Source organism: Vigna angularis, chromosome 1, assembly GCF_016808095.1.
Source record: "Vigna angularis cultivar LongXiaoDou No.4 chromosome 1, ASM1680809v1, whole genome shotgun sequence".
Classification (NCBI taxonomy): domain Eukaryota; kingdom Viridiplantae; phylum Streptophyta; class Magnoliopsida; order Fabales; family Fabaceae; genus Vigna; species Vigna angularis.
Genome location: NC_068970.1, coordinates 13,688,779 through 13,704,280, shown reverse-complemented (window position 1 = coordinate 13,704,280; position 15,502 = coordinate 13,688,779).

Sequence of the window (15,502 nt, the reverse complement as noted above, 5' to 3'; positions counted from 1 at the left end):
TCTTTGAATTCTATTAATTAAACAAATTTTTTTATCTGTCACATCAATCAAATTTTACACCAATTCTCACAAACTTTTCTCCCAAATCCACTCTCACTTACCTCCAAATCCACTTAAATAAGTAACAAAAAAATCTACTTCAAATCCATTCACTCACTCTCTTCCAAATCATCAGTCTAACTGTTATCATAATTTCTTTTAATCGTTTCTTTTAATCCAACAAAATTATCATCTTTAGCGGAACTTATAAATACAATTAAAAAATTAATTATATTAACAATATTATTCTCTGATACCTTACTTTGTGCCTAAAATATTTCGAATGAAAAACGTGATAAGTTGCATTTCTTGTTAGAATTTTGAGGATTTTAGCTTTAGTTTACTATTTTATGCAATAACGGATCCATCAATTAACTTCCATATTCTTCCATATTTTATGTTTGATTTAATAATTTTACATTTTTCATCAACTATATTTTTATTGCTGTCAACAATTTTATTTATGTACGTCGCTTGTATTTGTTCCATTTCATCGTAAATATCGTTTTTAAAGGTAATGTTTGAATTGAAATTAAATTATACAGGAGTGAATGGTTAAATTTGAAAAGATAGATAAATGATTATAATATTGTTTGGATTAAGAGATTTAAATAAATGAATGAAACGATTTAATGAAAAATTTATAAAAAGTTGTTACTCGAAATTTAATTTATTAAGAAAATCATTTCATAATAAAATTTAGTAAAATAATTATGACAAGATTCGAGTCTTAAATGATCTCATTCATCCCAAACGATTCTGAGTTTTATCAAAATTTTAGCAACAATTAAGTCTCCCTATCTTAAAGAAAAAGCTTTCATTTGCAATATACAAATTCTTCAAAAAATCTTTTGAAAGAATTTGGATTTTAGATCATTTTAGAATTCATCAATCTTATTAGTCCATAAAATGCTTTGTGTAATGGTAGGAGAAACTAAACGTACTAACTAAGAAACTACCATATTGTTAAACCTCTTTGAAGATTAGTACGTAAGATCTTTCCTTAGCAAGTTCATTGGGAGTAAGTTTATTCATTGTGCTTGTTTATTCCATGTAATTCTTTGAATGGTAATTGCTTATTTATTTTGGTATTATGAAATTTTATTTGTGTAATTCTAAAATATTTTATGTAATCATTTCACTTTGATTATATTATTGTTTATTCATTTGAAATTATATAATCATAATTTGTTTTTTTAATATTAAAGAATTAATAATATGTATTTTAATATTGCTTATTTTATAAATTTATTTTTAATCTTTTTAAGTAATTTTATTTTTCTTATATGATTATGAAATAGAATAAATGTTATGGTGAGATATACATATATCGAAGTAAAAAGAAAAGGAAAAAAAAAAAGAAAGAGGATGTTTTGCGAGTATGTTCTGTGACTACATTATTGGAGTTGAATGGTTTGAAGAGTTGTCATAGTCACAGTCAGAGGCTGCCATTTCCATTTACTGCATTTATGCATATGGAAACACCCTTAAATTCAAGATCACCGGATTTAAAAAATAAACAAAAATCCTGCATTGATTGAAAGATAGAGAGATATGCAGTCTGCAAATTGCAACTTGGAAAAGACTGTTGCAGGTTAGTCTTTAGCACAGCCCCACACAAAGTCACTCACTCTGCAGTTTTGCCATAATTGACTTCAATACACACAACACAACCAATCTTCGCTGGCTCTTCTCATATTTCTGCCATCTCTACCTCTAATACCAACACCCATCACAAATCAAAAACATTTGACTTTACTTAAATATAAATTTATTTTATTTTTAAAATTATTTTTTATTTTTATTTTTTCCTTATAATATAATTTACAAATAAATATATTAGTAATAAATATCATTTTATAATATTTTAATCATTAAATATATTTTAATAATCTTTATATTTTTTTAATTAAAATATTTTTTATTTATCATATTCATTAAATTTTATTTAAATTTTCACAGACAAATATATTATTTATCACTTCTAAATCCTCCTTTTTAAAAAAATCCCTTAAAGAAAACAAGTACTTCCATAAATGGAATATGTTGTGGAACATCATAGAAACAACTATTTCATATTTTTCAAACTTTTCAATGTGTATTATAATAATTTATGGAAACTAAATCTTTTATTTTTTTTATAAATACATGTTTATAAATAGTAAAATATAAAATTAAATATAGGAAAAAGTAAAATTATTAAGATGCTTTTTTATTATTTTTTTCTCACCATTTTGAGTTATTTAATGTTTATATTTGTCTCTCACTCTCTCGTCTACTCTTTTTTGTTTTCAAAGAGAAAAAGAAGGTTAAACATAAAATCATTATTTTTTTTAACCTGTTGTTTCATTTTTGATAAAAAAATTAACTCTCACTTATCGTACTTGATAATAAAATATTATTTTCTTAATATTGTATTTTCTTTATCTTGTGAACTCTTTGTGTACTTTTTTTTCTGTTATGAACATAATAAAAAATGTTAATTATTATGTATTTTTTCGTAACTCTATTTTAATTCTAACAGTTTATTTTTAAAAATTTTAATTTTTTTAAACAAGTATATTGATAAAGAATAAAAAAAATATATTTATTTTTCAAAAGTGATAAAATGGAAACTACATGCATAAAAACAACATAAATTCAAATTATTTATGTAGTCTAAAGCACGACACTTATAATCAATTGTTCAATTAAAGAGAATATTTTTTAATATTAAAAGAATAACTTAAGAAGGATTTTATATTATTAATTATTTGAAACGTAATATCAGTTGTCAAATATGGAGTATCATTTTTGAAAAAAAAAACATTCAAAAAGAAAATTCAATACTAAAGAATGTGCTTTTGTTATATGATTAAATTTGTAAATTTTAAATGTATTGTTATTTTGGCCCTTCTAAAAAAAGTGATTAAGATTCGTCTCTAGATAAAACAATAATAATTTAGACAAATTTTATTAAAATATTAGAATGCGAGTTTTGTTATTTTATTTTTCTCACTAAAAAATGTTGCAATATGAGTTAAGACATAGCTTGATTAAGAAGTAAATGAAAATAATCTAATATTAGTATATATTTTATCGGAACATATTCTCATGAAGTTGTACAAGTCTAAATTCAATCTTCTACGATGATCATCTTTGTAGTCATTTAAAATTATGAGCTTCTGTCTTAAGTGATTTAGGTTTAATTCGTTATTACGAAACTAATTTATAAAAGAAAGATCAATATTTATTTTAATGAATAAGTTAAAAATAATTTCTACAATATATTACTATTTTCTTATGAAGGAGAAAACATAATAGAAAGCAAAAAAAAAATGTTGAGTGGTGATTTTCTCATTTGATATATTTAATTAAAGAGAAGTATGTAAAATGTTATTGTGGATCCACTCCCATAAATAAAGACAAAGAAAAATATATATTCTTTATTCTCTCTTATTTTGATAGGCTAATGAGTAGACATAACACGAATATATTTTTCCAGGGCCGAAAACCCAAAGAACAGCCCGCAGACCCAAGAAAATAAATGTTACAATATGGACTTGGGCCTCCACCACCACAGCCTTCCTTCTGCACCTCCCCAATTTATTTATATCCCACAAATGTCCTTAAATTTATTTTTTTTATCTTTAACTTTTTATATTTTTAATTAAAAACTCTATTTTTTTATTCTCATTTTCCAACGCACAACACACTCCCTCCCCTCCCTCTCTTCTCCTTCTCTTTTCTCAATTCCGTCACCCACCACCCCCCTCCCCTCTTCTCGTTCTCTTTCTCATTTTCATCACCCATCCTCACACCCATCCCCCCCCCCTCTTCTCCTTCTCTTTTAGCAAAAAATTGTTAAAAAGGGAAAATAATGTGAAATTTGAATATAGAGAAAAAGATAGAGATACATCATGATTTTATTCCTTAACGAAATTCTTAAACTAGCATTTCACATTACCATCTTCATCCAATGATCATTATTGAAGAAAGACATGAGAAAAGTAATGAACTCGAAACTATTGGAAAACAAACATTAAAATCTACCTTGGTAAGTTGCAACCTTTGGGCTGCCACCTCCACTTTGTGTAATACAAATCACGTCTTCCATTCTCCGAACATTGAAAACCTTCGTCAAGAAAGCTGTAATCTTTTGAACGATACAAAGAGTAGTTCTCATCCCAAACCCATTCTCCATCAAACAAATCACACCCTTCACCCTCACCTCCAAGAAACTCAACTTTGTGTTCCCCAATTTTTATCCACGACCAATAAAAACTGTGATTGTTTCAAAATGGATGTAAAAATCCTTAAAGCCAAAATGGATGCGAAAGAAATGTGTGTGCTGTGAAAGAAATGAAATAAAGAACCCTTAAGACCAAAACGAATGTGGAAATCCGTTCGGCTTTCAACGTACATGAATATCCCTTGACGGATTTCGTTTATTTTTTTAATGTTTTAATTACGGTAATTTAATTTTTAATCAAGAACAATTGTGAAATAAGGTAGCATAAGAAGAAATTTGTGGTGGTGCAGGGATCAACGCTGTATGGACTTTTCATGGCCCGATCTTTTTTGGACCCAATAAACCACTTAATTTGTGGGTCCACACTTCCGAAGTATATTATCCACGCAGAAAGCCCAAATCCTCGCACGTGCTAATCAAGATGATTGTGAAGTTTTCCATTAAGAAAGGTTTTTTTGATTGTCATTGTCGACCTATAAAACCAATAGGTTTGAAGTTACTAAGTTATCCAAATTCAAGATCACAAGCATTTTATTCAGAAGATAAATGGATTTTTATAATTAAAATTTATGTCATTAAATACTTTTGAATATATAAATATATTGAAATTAAAAATTTTAATGTTTTAAAAAGATATTTTATATTTTAGATTAATGATAATTTTTATTATATAAAATAATGATTATTTATTTTTAAAATATTAAATTGAATTTAGGAACAAAATGCAATGGGCATATTTAAGTAGCTAAGATATTATTAAATAAAAAAAGAATCGTTGATGAAAAAAATCTTAAAAACACTTTTGTGAATATAATAATCTCTAAAAGAATATTATTCTGATTTATATATTATTGGAATTTGTTGCTGAGGAAATTTTCAGCGAAGTCAGAATTTTCTGGGTTTCATTCAGAATTTTAATTATTTGCTGTTATACATGTGATGAGTGTTATAAACAACGAGTCCTAATTATTTAGTGAAGAAATATGTAACATCTCCATTGTAAGTTTTAACTCGTTTGCCATAAATGAAATAGATTATGGTAGTAAAATCCTTCCTTCGTGGATTACACTTTAAAATTCCTCATGAATAAATGAGAATAACAAATTAGATTGAAACTCTTTGAAATAGTTTAAAATTTTTAAATTTAATCGACCCCGCTAATTAACCTATAAAATAAATAAATATATAAAAGAATATTTGAATGTGATTAATTAGTTAAAAACCCATCAAAACATTCATCTGATTGAAATATCAAACAAATACATATACCAACAACAATAATAAATAATTTGGAAATATAAATATTAATTATTTATTTGATTGAAGTAAGTCGAATTTGAAATGAGTTTAAAACGCTCAATCCATCCCGTTTAACAATTAAATAAGTCAAATCGAATGAACTCATCTCACCATCTAGATATAGTGAATCCCAAATGAGTTATTTTTCATATTTTTTTATCATTTAATGATAAATGTTTTTTTTTAAGAAAACAATATAATTATAAATATCTGCTTTAAAATTATTCTACAGGTAACCTAATTCCACCTCTAAATCCGGAGTTTTTTTATACGGTATTTATAAAACAAATTGTATTAATCTTAAATAATTTAAATTAAGAAGAATATAATAATTTAAAAATAGTTGTAGGAGTGCGATTCAATATTTATTTATGTGAAATTTATCCCACAAAGTACAACACGTCCTTCTCAGGAGATCAACACAGGAAGATCGATTCCTTGAGAAAACCGCGAAGCGAAAACGAAAGTGTGGTGTGGGTGGGAAATATTTAATTTTTGCGTGTTTATTTAAGAGGAATGGAACGGAAAATATGCGAAAGTTTGTCAATTGTAAATAATGGCGTAGTAATTACTCAAACAGTTTGAGGAAAACAGTTTAGTTTTCCGTAAGAGCGAAGAGTAGAGTTTAAAATTGGAAATAATGAAAGGATTGCATTAAATAGGAATAGAAGAAGTTTAATAGAGAACGTGAACGCAAGCTATTTGTGAAGAAAAGGTGGGAGGGAGTAATTGATTTAAGTTAAACAGGATTAAAAAGACAGAAGCACATGGGGTGAAGGGTTTGGTAGGTCCCTCTTTTCTTCAGTGCTTTGATTCTCTTACGTTATATTAAATTAAATTTTCCCAACCGCAAACTTCGCCGAAATTTCACCCTGTGAAAGAAGAACACGGTATGCGATGCTGACATGGCGCAACGGGAAGCTCCTACGACGACACGGGGGACATTTGGTTGTCGTTTTGAAAGGAGTAAACGAACGGTTGATTCCAATCAAGCTTTATCGAAAGGGGAGATTTATGGGAGAAAAGCAACGTGAGGGTCTTTGTAAAGCAGTTAAGGTAGGGTTTGTTTTTTATTAAAAGCACAGCCATGTTAGTTGAGCTGAAGAGTCAAAGATCAAAGATTGAGGAAGTGGTGGTTCCAAGAGGGTACTTCTGACAATTACACACCAACCTCTTCTCTCTGCTTATTTCTCCATGCCATGTGGCAGTCTCTCTCACAACAACAATTATTTCTTCCCTCTGCACATGCAACGCCACATGCACTTTCACATCAACGCCCTTCCTTTTCCCATTCCTTCTTCCTTTCTCATTTTACTCCCAATTTCATCAAATTATTCCTTGATTAATGGACTACGACTCACTTACCACTTCCACACTACTCAATAATTCTTCATCTGTTGTCAAGTAAGCAAATGCATAGCCACTGGCTTAGGATAAGGATTATAGCAACTGGGATATTAGATTTATAACAAACACCATTTATTGTCCGAATAATTAGAATGGAAAGGTGTTTTATTTGAGTGAGGTAATGGTGAACAAAAAGTGCCACGAACAACGATTCTCGGCCATATTTGTTCAAGGAGAGGGACCAAATGAGGCCCTCATGTTAACCTCTTCAGTGGCAATTACCAATTAGCTTCCAAATAACCTTCTTCTCCATCCCATGGGCACCATTCTGTCCTCCACCAAATTGGATAAGAGAAATATACACCAACCAAACTTGTCAAAACACTCATCACTCATACCTTTATTATTGGACACTGTACTTACTTCCTAGTATCACATGCCTCTTGTTCACACATGCATGCATACTCTCACAACTCCCTCGCATCAACCATGTTCGTATAGTATAATATAATATAATATAATATAATATACTGCGTCAGAAACTAATCCACCTCATCTACATGTAATGTAATGTAATGTCAATCTACCACTGCTACTACATGGTTCCAGCTGCATAAATCGTTTTCAAGGCAACTATTACAATGAAAGTTGTCCTTCACTCGTGTACAACACACTTGTAAGGAATCTTTAACAGAAGTTGCTTAACAAACTCTTTTCTACCAATGACAAAACACTATTGCTTTATCACTCATGTGTATGAAATTCAAGATAAGACTAAATTCTTTTCCCATATTGATTGAATTCCCTGTTCATCTTTATGTTCAGATACCTTTCCTTTCAACGTTTGTTGTCTTCCTTATTCAAATCCATCCCCATCAAACCAACTTTCAATTATTTTTCTGTTGAAACGTTGCGGTTATCTTCCGAGTATTATCACAATATATATCACCTCATACACCACTACCCAGCATCAATTATTTATTTCCCTGGCCTGGCTGTTCTCGATCCAGCAATTCTCGTATTAGTCAAAGATAAGGCCGTTTGTGTTTCCAATGCATTAAGGTTAAAGAATTAAATCGGAGGGGTTTACCTGTGCGCGTAACGACGTCTGTCTTTTTTAGTAGGACAAGCGCAGTGAAACATCTGTGTTTGTCACAGAATGCAACCTGTGATTTTATCATCAATCCCACTCAATCTCGTGTCATGTTTCACCATTCTTAGATCTTGTTATTTTCGGTACATATTCTGTGTCATTATTGGTTAGCCGTGTGCGGATATGGCTTACTGTTCGTTGATGTGAACGGATGAAGGTAAACAGAAAAATTAAGGTGTTAATTGGTTCTTAACAAAAATGTATATCTAGAAGAGATTGACAAAGAGATTACACAATCATTCCAAATCATGTGATATGGTTATTACATGAAACACGTTTAATTCCATTGGGCTGATTTAAATATAATCCTAATTAATTATATCCAGTACTTATGAAGGTGTTTCTTCTGCTTCATCAATCATGTGCTGGCATGACTTGTGGTTTAGAAGTAAAAAATCTTCCATAATTACATGCAATCTTTTCCTTTTTTTAGTGGATAGACACGTACCCTTCTTTTTATCTTCACTTCTTCCATTTTCTTTTCAACCTTCACACTTTCAATTATTACAACTTTTTTATTCCAAGCCTGATACGCAACAAGGTTTACCAGATTAATTACCATATTCCCTCCGTTTGCAAACTTTAATGAGCGTTATAATAAAAAATATTATCATTCACGAATCACGTACGTATGATTCAACATGACTCCCTTTAATATATTTATATTTACCGTTACATGTGAAAAGAAATTAAATCTCTGCGGACGATATTTTAGTTTAATTTAAATTAACACGTCTGCAAACATTCTTTGATCACTATCATTATTTTTATCATCATATAGATAGTGTTGTAGATTCTTTTTTAATGCAAAAGTTTATAAACAATTCAATGTTGAATAGACGCAATAACAAACCTTTTTTGCAGCTACATTTCTCCTTTGTTGTCGTAATCCAAACAATTATGTTAATATACAAGTATTTATAATACCTAACGATTTGTTTCACAAGCAACCACCCCACATTCCTGTTCTTAAATGGATATTTTCTTATTTTAAAATAAATTCCTCACACGGTTTATGATACATTTAGGAACGAATGAGCTTAAGCAGTGATTAAAAAAAATAGAAAAATGTTTAACATGTATATACGAGATGCTGTCTTTCTCTGTAAAACTTTATCGCTTCTAATAAACAATCTTAAAATAACACAATTTCAATACTTTCTACATTTCATTTAATATTATATATATATATATATATATGTGTGGAACATTGAGAAATTAAATAGTTTTCCTTTATATTGAATTATTTTTAATTTTCTAATGTACAATTTATCTATTTTACGTTTTATAATATATAATATTTTAACAAGTTATTATTGAGAAAGTTACTATTAACACTTTAAGATGATAAATAATTAAAAAAATATAAACTAATGACAGATAAAAAACTTAAAAATATAAATAAACTGTTTATTAAGAAATTAAATACTTTATCGATCATAAAAAGCTTGATACCATTATCAAATGGAATTATATATTTTAATTAAGGTAATTAAATAGGCAATACATGTAAAACAATATTGGATATAGTAATAATATTTTATTGAGGTTTATTAAGAAATATCTTGATGTAATAGCATGTGTTTTAGGTTGAACGAATGTTGGTCTAAATTATGAGGAACTTATTGACTTTTGTTCGAATACACACGAGCTTGGGAGGAGGTTCTTCAGCGACCCATTTGCAAAGTGGGTGTTTAAAACATCTACTTGTATGATTTATTAGTTAATGATTTTTTCTTTCCTTTGATGTTTCTAAGGTTTTAAAATCTTTACACTTTTGGCAATCAAACATGCATTTGAAGTTGAAAGGCAACAGATTATAACTAAATAATAGGGTTCCTTTCTGAAGAAATTAGAATATTTCATATTGAAAATTTTAAAAAAATAATGACAAGTATCTTTGGGATGATAAAAAAGATAAATCAGCCAAAGTAAATAAAACAATACTGGTTTGATTTATTTTAAATTTAATATTACATCCAAATCCAACTATATAAATTTTAAATTAAAAAAATCAAATCCAGCCAAATCTAGAACACCCACATGCATTAATGCCATTTTTGTCAATATTTTAAAAATATTTATAGATGCTAAAAATGTTATTATAGAGGCACTTCATTTTACCACAGACCTGTTTTGTGTTTGCGGAGAATAAAACAATAAAGTACTTTGAAGTTAATTAGTGAGAATTTTCGGAATAAAAATTAACTTTCAAATTTCAAGAATGAATTAATTTCAAATATTAATTATAAATTTCTTTATCGTGCTTGTCTGGAAAGCAAATTTTTATGAATATTAATTTTTTTATGATTTTCTATAATTAAATATAAGAAGTTAAATATGCGTGTCTGAGGTAGTATAATTATAGTTTAATTAATAAAATAAGGTTCGTTATTATTTATAAATAAATAAACACTTATAAATATACTATTAAATGACTTATTATTTTATTTAAATATGATTATATATATATATATATATATATATATATATATATATATATATATATATATATATATATATATATATATATATATATATATATATATATATATATATATATATATATATATATATATATATATATATATATATATATATATATATATATATATATATATATATATATATATGGGGTTTGTTAATACATTTTTTTCAGTTGGTACATTTTAGTAATGTATACCAGGTTTTAGTAGATAAAAATACCCTTATACATCATGGATTCTAAATTTTAAGGTTAAAAATATTTGAATAATTTCATTCTCAAAACTAAAAAAACAAGAAATCCCCAAACACTTACTCACCTCCCTCATTCCTCTCAACTCTTTCTCTTTCATCTCTTTCACTCTAACATTTTATCTGTCACCCTACTCGAACCCCAAGTGAAAAAATCTGAAATATTTAAACAATTTACCTTTGTAAAGAGTTGAGTCATTGACATATTTGCCTTCAGACAAATGTTCATTCAAGATTTTTTCAATTTAATCATCTTCATTAACCTCTCTAATTTCATCATCTGCAGATGTCGAATCATCGTCTCTAAAAAAACCCTATACGCCAATTACCAATTCTTTCATATGTCATTATGCTTGTGAAAATTAGATAAGACAAAAATTATAAAATCATTTATTTAAGAAATTGTTTAATCACGAGTGTTTATGATTTTTTTTCCAGGCCAATTATCAATTTCTTTGGATGTCTTTATGCTTGTGAAAATTAGATAAAATTAGATAAGACAAAAATTATAAAATGAAAACTCATTATAAAATCATTTTTTGTAAGAAATTGTTTAAGAGCGAGTGTTTCTGATTTTTTATAAGCCAATTACCAATTTCTTTGGATGTCTTTATGCTTGTGAAAATTAGATAAAATTAGATAAGACAAAGATTATAAAATAAAAACTCATTATAAAATCATTTTTGTAAGAAATTGTTTAACAGTTTTTTCGAGACCAATTATCAATTTCTTCATATGTCATTATGTTTGTGAAAATTATATAAAATTAGATAAGACAAAAATTATAAAATGAAAACTCATTATAAAATCATTTTTTATGGAATGAGAGAGATGAAAGAGAAAGAGTTGAAAGGAATAAGAGAGGTGAGTAAGGGTTTTGGAGATTTTTTTTTTCTTTTAGTTTTGAGAATGAAAATTATTAAAATACCTTTAACCTTAAAACTTCGAATTCATGATATATAAGGGTATTTATATATATATATATATATATATATATATATATATATATATATATATATATATATATATATATATATATATATATATATATATATATATATATATATATATATATATATATATATATATATATATATATATATATATATATATATATATATATATACACACACACGTGTATGTGTTATTTTATTAAAAGCACATTACATGAAATATCTATTTTATGTCATATAAAAAGTTTATATTTAGGATAGGTAGATGCAATTTTTATAGAATTAAATCCTTCGATTTTTATTTATTTATATGCAACACTAACCTTTCTAATTCTTTTAATTTCAACTTTAATAAATTCAATTACATTATAGTTAATATGTTACATTTTTAAATATAATGAACATGATTTTTTTTTATAAAAAGAAAAAGTGAACGTCGTTTTATTAAAAGATAGGAGAAAAAGTAGTATAAGCATGTAATTGTCACTTTGTCAAAACTAAATTGCAGACAACCCGTAAGACCCATGAAAAAAAAAAATTTATAATAGTAAATTTTAGCATTTTATTAGTAATAATAATTTTAATGGATAGAAAAATATATATTTTGAATATAAAATTATAGTAATTTTAGAAGGAGAGGTTAAAATTTTTGATAACTTATTTAGTATTTTTTTTTTTAAGAAAATCGAATAGTAAAAAATGAATAGTGAATAGTAAATAGTAAAAAGTGAATAGTAAATAGTAAAAAGTAAATAGTAAAAATAAATTTTCAGCATTAAGATTCCTTAGCATGGAAGAAAGTAGTAGGTAGAAATTAGGATCAGATTTGGTGAGAAAATGATTGAAATATTATTTTTAAATAATATTAAAATAATAAATAATATTAAAATATTAATGAATAGTAAATTTTTTTAACTATAAATAGCCATGGGAGGGAAGGGTATTTTGCACCAAGAAAAGAGGAATCAAGTGAGAGCTTGAGAAATAGAGAAGAAAGAGCCAGGGAGAAATTTTTAGTTGCAAGAAGAGTAGAGGTTCTGAAAGGTTTCGGGGAAATAAATTCAGATCAAGAGGAATCTGGAATAGAGGTAGGGGAGCTAATCTTTCTAAGCTTTTATATTATGATTTAGTACTGTTTTATTACTATTCATGTCTTGAAATTATGTATGAATATTGTTAATGCTTACTGTATGTTTATCTATATTGATATTCGGTGTAAATATTATATGCTAATGTTTTGAATCTGTTAATAAGAAATTTGTTAAAAACTAGTTGAGGAACACTTTGGCTAAGGAAAGACTTGGTACTTAAGTTGTCCATTGTGACGCACCTCTCTTTCCTGGAAGTCTCCTCGACAAGTTTTTAACTTAAATCTTGTGTACAGATTATGTACTGTTAAATTATCATGTAATATATCTTGTTGGAATATATTCAGTTTGTATGATTTCTGAAATGATTGAAGTTTATTTGATTTGAATTTATGCATCTGAACATGTATGAGTATTATGGGGAAATGTCGTAAGGGTATAATATGAGTCGAGGAATGTGAGTATGGTATGAGTCTCGCGGAGAGATTCTGTAATGTCATGGTATGTGTATGAGGATTATGGGTAGATTTCGTAATGGTATAATATGAGTTAAGGAATGTGAGCATTGTATGAGTTTCGTGGAGAGATTCTGTAATGACATGGTATGTGCGTATATGTTGATGTTGAGGGTCATGAAGTTGGAGGTTATCCTGATACTCTAATAATCAATCAGTCTCAAGTAGAGAATGATGAATTATGTGGTGAGAGGGGCAGGAGGTCCTGGTCTATGTGCCGGTTTAGGACATAGTGAGGGGACTAACCTTGTGAATGGTATGGAGGGCAGAATGTCCTGGTCTATGTGCCGGTTTAGGACATAGTGAGGGGACTAACATTATGAATGGTATGGAGGGCAGAATGTCCTGGTCTATGTGCCGGTTTTGGACATAGTGAGGGGACTAAGAATGACATTACAAGTGAAAAACTTTCCGTTGTATCGCTCATCAACATATCGTTGGGATAAGTGCCTATGGAATATCGTTGGGATAAGTGCCTATTGAATATCGTTGGGATAAGTGCCTATTGGGTATTGTGGAATGAGTGTCTATTGGGTATAGTGGTGTTTATTGGGTATTTTGGTGTTTATTGGGTATTGTGGGACGAGTGTTCAATGAGTGTTTATTGGGTATTATGGAATGAGTGTCTATTGGGTATTTTGGTGTTTATTGGGTATTTTGGTGTTTATTGGGTATTTTGGTGTTTATTGGGTATTGTGGGACGAGTGTTCAATGAGTGTTTATTGGGTATTATGGAATGAGTGTCCATTGGGTATTTTGGTGTTTATTGGGTATTTTGGTGTTTATTGGGTATTGTGGGACGAGTGTTCAATAGGAATTGTGGTACGATGGTATGAGGGTGTCTGACATAATTATTATATGATGTTTGTATCGAAGTAATTATGCATGTCTTATAAATGATTTGTTGCATGTTAGCTCACCCTACTTGTTTGTGTTTTGTGTTTGGGTATGTGCGATGATCGTATAATTCGTTATACGGGAGCAGATGAAGGAATGTCGCCTCACATAGTGCCAAGGAAAGGGAGGAGTAGAAGAACTATAATTAGAATCTTTTTACATGTATAGACTTATATTAACTAGGAAATTTTAAAGGGTGAGATTACGGAATGTTACCGTAAATGTAATGTTAATTATCAAGTGTGAAAATTTGGGATGTTACATTAATGTAAAAAGTTGGGTTGTTACATTAATGTGAGAATTTGTAATGTTACACAACCCACTATAATAACATAAATAAAATAAGAGAATGATTTATGAACACAAAAAAAGTTTATTAACATTTAGCATATATTTAGAGAGAAGAAAAATAATATGTTTAAACGTTATCTCATGTGATAAGAAGAGATAAATAAAAGAAATAGGCAATAGAATAGACAAATTCAATGTTTTTATAAAATATTTTTTAATTCTCTCCTATTCAAAAAAGATTAAACAAAAAATTATAAGAATTAATTAAATTTTAGAGTAAGATGTATGTCTCATGCTGGGACTTTGAGAAAAATTATTATGTAAATATCTAAAAAATAATATTTTAGAAATGGTATTTAAAAATAATGAGATTAATTATTTTAATATTAAATGATGTTAGAAGTCCCACATCGAGTAGAGATAAGGTTAATTCATAGTTTCTAAGTGGGTGCAAACTTCATCTTAGAAGTCGATTTTGTAGGGTTGAGTTAGGCTTAAAGTCTACTTCTAATATGATATCAGTATATGTATATACCTCGGCGTGAGGGGTGTATTGGAAGTCTCATTTTCTAATAAATGGTTTAAAAATATTTGTGTGGAAAAAAAATATGAAACATATTATCAAATGTGTGATAGAAGTAAAACTGATTATATTGATCAAATGTTGTTAGATATACAGGAAAAATTACTCGAAACTCTTAATCCAAGTAAGTTAGTTGCAACATCTCCATACAATTTCAAATTAAAGTGAATTTCTACTGCAATTAATACAACCCATTTTTACAAAATTATTCAACTCAAAAACTTGATTCAATTATATTTCATTAATAAGCTTTTCGTACCTCAATTTATTTACTTATCTAAGAATATTTTTAAAGCTAGAAAAATTTAGAGAATTCCTATATTACTCCTATGTGACCTGATTCACAAACAAAACATATTACTATATATAC